Source organism: Dermacentor albipictus, chromosome 1, assembly GCF_038994185.2.
Source record: "Dermacentor albipictus isolate Rhodes 1998 colony chromosome 1, USDA_Dalb.pri_finalv2, whole genome shotgun sequence".
Taxonomy (NCBI): domain Eukaryota; kingdom Metazoa; phylum Arthropoda; class Arachnida; order Ixodida; family Ixodidae; genus Dermacentor; species Dermacentor albipictus.
The window spans coordinates 414,602,376-414,607,446 of NC_091821.1; the positions used below are offsets into that span (position 1 = coordinate 414,602,376).

At 41.7% G+C, this 5,071-nt stretch overlaps 1 long non-coding RNA gene across 1 annotated transcript; it reads right to left on the reverse strand.

Moving 5' to 3' along the window:
* Nucleotides 1–464: 464 nt before the first annotated feature.
* Nucleotides 465–4,811, reverse strand: LOC139054724 (uncharacterized). The gene is made up of 3 exons (XR_011511456.1): nucleotides 4,306–4,811; nucleotides 3,162–3,242; nucleotides 465–768 (listed from the first exon to the last, which is right to left on the reverse strand). It is a non-coding gene; the product is annotated as an uncharacterized lncRNA (long non-coding RNA).
* Between the last annotated feature and the right edge of the window lie 260 nt (nucleotides 4,812–5,071).

The window sequence follows — 5,071 nt, forward strand, 5'->3', positions numbered from 1 at the left end:
TGCTCACTGTGACCAGTGATGGAACAGCAGTGTCTGTGTGATTTTCATCACACTTCTGTCCCATGCCATCTTTACCAGAGTTGGCGGCACATAGATACCCAAATTTCGATAGTGTTGCTTTCTCAGGTGGTTGTTTTTGATTTGCTCAATATCAGTTGGCACTTCAGCTGCATCAAACTTCTTTTTTACCTCTTCAACAACAACATAAACAACAATCTTATGACACCTGTGTTGTCCTTCTAGTTGCCTACAAAGACCAGTTAATCTAGCAACAACACTGACAGTCTCTACTATCTTCTAATGGGGAAGAGGTGTGTCCCACCATGTGTTCCACGTTGTCGCTATGTGGGCTGGCTGGGGAGGCAACAACTGTAATATGTTTGCATATTTTAAAGTGATGCTTGTACTGTGTTATAACACCTAACTTAGTCTCGCACTTGCTGCACAAGAACACTGGCTCACAGTCATGGTGAAAAGCTTTTGTATGTTGAGCAAATGCACTACAAAAAAAGTCACAGTGATAGCACACATGTTGCTCTACCAGGCCTGGTGCGGTTCCTTCTGACACTGCTGCTGATGCTGACACACTGCTGCTTGCCTCGTACACTGTTGCAGCTGCAGTAGACATGTCCGTCTCTGTATCTATTGCTGCCGTGCCACCTGTCATGGTAACTTCAGGTGGTATCGGGCTCACTTCTGCAACAGAGATGTCGTTTGCCCCTTGAGAGCTCTCGTCATCAGGGCCAATAATTTCGTAGGCATTGTCTCCTGCATCGAAGAACCAATAAGAACAGCCTGAATTAATAAACATAGCTCTAAGAAGTACGGACATCAAAACTTAACCACAAGCTTTGCACATCAGTGACCAGGCTTAAGGAATAATACTTGCAGGAGGAGTTACACAATTGTGTGCGTACATTACAGTTAAGCCTCATTAGAAGAGATACTCAAGAGGCACGGGAAACATGTCTCTCGAAACCAAAAATTTTAAAACACTGAGGAGCCAGACTAGATCAGCTTATTATGCATCATCACTAAAGTATGTTTAGATATATCTGAAGGAATAATTGCTCAGGGTGACTTGAAGGGCCCCTAAACCACTTGACATTTTTTGAACATTTCAAGTAAACATGCGCATCAAAATCACAATGGCGTCACAATTGACGACGCCAAACGCCACAGTGCGTAGCACTGTGGGAGCACCACAATATGACGAAAACGACCCCATGCGCCTGTCTGGACCTATCCTGCACCCCCCAGTTTGTCCTGACATCATCAGGCTGTCTCTGATGATGTCACCAGTTTCCAGTGCTGTCGATTGGTCGAACGAAAGTGTACGACTGCCGGCGAGGCCTGCAAGCAAATACACACTCCTTCCTCGTCGCGTTGCTCGCGATGCCATTGTGGGCAGCCAATGGGGGCAAAGAACAGAAATGCCAACGGAAGGGTCTCCCTATGAGGCTCTTCAACTAGAGTCACCATACAGTTCCATTGTATTGGCAAGGTCATTAGCGCCACCCCTCGCAGGATGACGGGCCTGTGCGGGAGCAACAGAGCTCGTTGGTGATGGCCTGTCCCGTAACATTTGGAGGTGTACTAGGCGAGGAAAAGACGATACTGTCCAGATGGCGTGTACCAGATGAAAGAGTAAAATGAGCGGGGACTACTTTTCGATAATCAAACACGTAGCTCCACTATTACTGCACCGTTTTGAAAAATTCTCGTGGCTACGTGTTCGATGCCTTAACATGTACAACTGCAACACCGCAACTGAATTTCAACCTCGGTGGTTTAGGGGCCCTTTAAAGAAGACATTCACAGCTTTTTAGTGACTGTAGATTGTGTTAGCTTCCTCCCTAACTTCTGGAAGTTAAACACTTCACTTTGCAAGCCTTGTTGCTCGCAGTGCCTTTGAGGTGCTCTTAGACGCTCGTCAGCTTCAACTGTCGACACTTTCTGCCCTGCACTGTCCTCGTTGCCCTCCTTTTCTAGTTCATGCTAAAGAGACATGCACACTTGACCTGTGTGAGGATTGCGTGATCTTTACGCCCTTCGGAGCACACAAGGTGCATGTAGTGAATGTGTCTGGGTTGTGTCCCTTCGAAGTAGTGAATACTTAAAAAGTCGTTAGTAACAAAGGTGACTCTTGTGTACAGTGTTATTAATGTGGCAAACCAACCAAACCTTTTTCAGATGTCTCTTACAACCAAGTGTATCTTGTAATGAGATTCTACTGTACTGAATATTTTTCATCTATGGATCATCTGCATGTACATATAGTCACAAAGACATGCTGTGTGGAATGGCGAATTAGGAAAAAGCTCGTACTCTTACTTTTTGTCCCTAACATAAGCAGCTGATAATATGATAAAAAGCAGGTAATGAGGCAAGCATGGAACATAATCCTTCAGCTCTAAACAGTTTTTTGGGCCCGCATCATTCCCTCATGACATAAGGAAACAACTTGATTGCAGTAATGGCTGCATGTGATCTGAGTTTATTGAAACAAACAATACGTAAGGTTGCCCTGTATGTAATTTTATCAGTGCTTTTTAGATGTCCTGCTGGCAATCCTGGCTGCACAATGTTTCTCATGCTTTTTGGCACGATTCCTTTATTTTCCACTCCACTCTTTTTTCTGGTTTTATCCCCTTTCCCTTCCCCCTTGCATAAAATAGCACACCTGAAGTATCAAACCTGTTGAATTATTGTGTGTATCATACCTGTTAACATGCGGGCTTCTCTGTGGTCTGTCTTGTATTTTTGCGCTGTACAAGTCAATTCGAAATGCAAGATAGAATGTCCCTGATTTTAGTTTAATTGTACGTGTGTTTATATATATATATATATATATATATATATATATATATATATATATATATATATATATATATATATATATATATATATATATATATATATATATATATATATATATGTCTCTCTCATGTTTTGAAATATATGTACATTCAGGAGTGCCTGCATGCTCTTCTCCCCTGCTCCAGTGACGAAAAAGAGAGCCTTTTTATGTAGCATAGTAAAACATTCACATGTTTTCGCTGTGCCCATTACATCACTTATCATATGGATCTGTCACAATACAGAGTAGCAGTGGTCTATAATACTAACTCATCCCAACAAAACTATAGATTAGCACATACCGACATGCTGTGAAACAGCTGTTGCAAAGCCGCTGGTGCTGGCAATTTCCGCAGCACTGCAGTGGTACAGCCGAGTGCCACCTGTATAGTGACAAATGCACATGCATGTTAGCAACTCACTAGTTGCTGATGGTTTCATAAGCTTTACACTACACAATAAAGTAATCTAGACAACTTTGTTGGAACAAATACACATAATTAGGACACCACTTAAAGACTAACACGATTAATTGCCCCCAATCTCTCTCACTAAGGGATGATACTACTGAAACATCGGTGAAGAGCTCAGATTAACACAGTCCATAAAGGACAAGCTTTCTTTGAGGAAAACAGTTATAACAGCGGTTAGTTTTCTTGATCATCTTATGTGCTAGCTTTTATTTAAATGTCATGCAGTACTATAAAATATGAAGTGCCGCATTTCTAGCAGCAGAAGGCGTCATCAGCCTCATGGTACAACTGATTTTTGCACTGTTTGTGTCAGTGAGCCGACACATACAAAGAAAACCGAATTCACACATACATATACAGTGCCAAGTGCACTCCTCCTTCTGAAAACGCAGCCGCCAGTTACAATGCTGCTGAAAGGAAAGGTTATATAGAGTGCGAGACTGCATGGAACTACCACTTATGACTGTAAGTGTATGATCTGCTGATTGGAGAGGTAGTCACATGCTATTTCTAGTCTCTTTTGGAAGCATTACTAAAGGATGAAATAAAATCTATTCATAAGTCATGAATTTCACGCATCCACGGTTTGGTTAAATAACTTGTGAGAAAAAGACATGTTTACCTGGAAGAGCAACCTTTTTTTCCTGCTGCAAAATTTTCCTTCGAATTAATGAAATAACTTTACAGCGTCATAATATATTGTGTTTCTCGCAACTACTTCCCAGCAGTGGCGAGTTACAGTGTTTATATCTGACTCATTGGGCGACAATACTGCCAAACACAACTGCTTCACGAACACGAGAACACGTCCCTCGCAGAGAATAGCAACCATATATGCCTCTGTGAGACATGATCGCACCTTTGTGGTCAAAATGTACATTAGAACGACACCACCATCTGATTAAAAAAAAAAGCCTCAGTACAAGGCAGCAGCCAACTGCATAATGTGAAATTCCAACTGATGTCCTGTTACTGGTGGCCTGTGTTCGAGTCACTTCTGGCAGTTGACTGGGTGCTGAGAAATGCACGTCCTGGGTTGTCCCTACAAAACATACAGGGTTATGTCAAATGTTGAAAATATATATACACCGGCATTTCATAAGCTGCAAAACAAATGAGTAAACTAATAAACAACTGTAATGTAAACAGAGTGCACATAAGATAGGCTGTCAACTGGTAATGCATTACGTGAAAAACCTAATGCATAGGAAAGACTATATCTATACACACGAAGCTGACGCACAATTTAATTCACTCTAGGTTTTTCCGTGCAGTATATTCAAATTATTATGTCTAGTGGTTAGAGCAAAATTCGTGTAAATTACGCACTAAATTATGTACCCTGGAAAACTTTTCTTCAGTATGCACCTGTATGCACTTCGAATGAGTAGCGTTGTAAAATTTACGTACATAGCATTTAACATGGTTGCTGAACACGGATTTCCTTTGCCCTGTGTCGTGTACAGTGAGCTACATATATCTGCCCCCCCCCCCTTTTTGTACTAGCCATACTGCGTGCCATTGCACTTATACACACGTCAATAAACCTTACGACACAGAAATAAAAAAAGCGCCAATCACCTATGCCTGCATGTTGTAGTGGGCCTAACCTAACCAAGCATGGGCTGTTGCTTTTTATAGTAAACACAGACACCGTGCTCATTGCAAGTATGTATCATGTCACTAAGCAAATACGCAATTTCATTGTACCACTATTTTTTTATCACATGGATGTATCT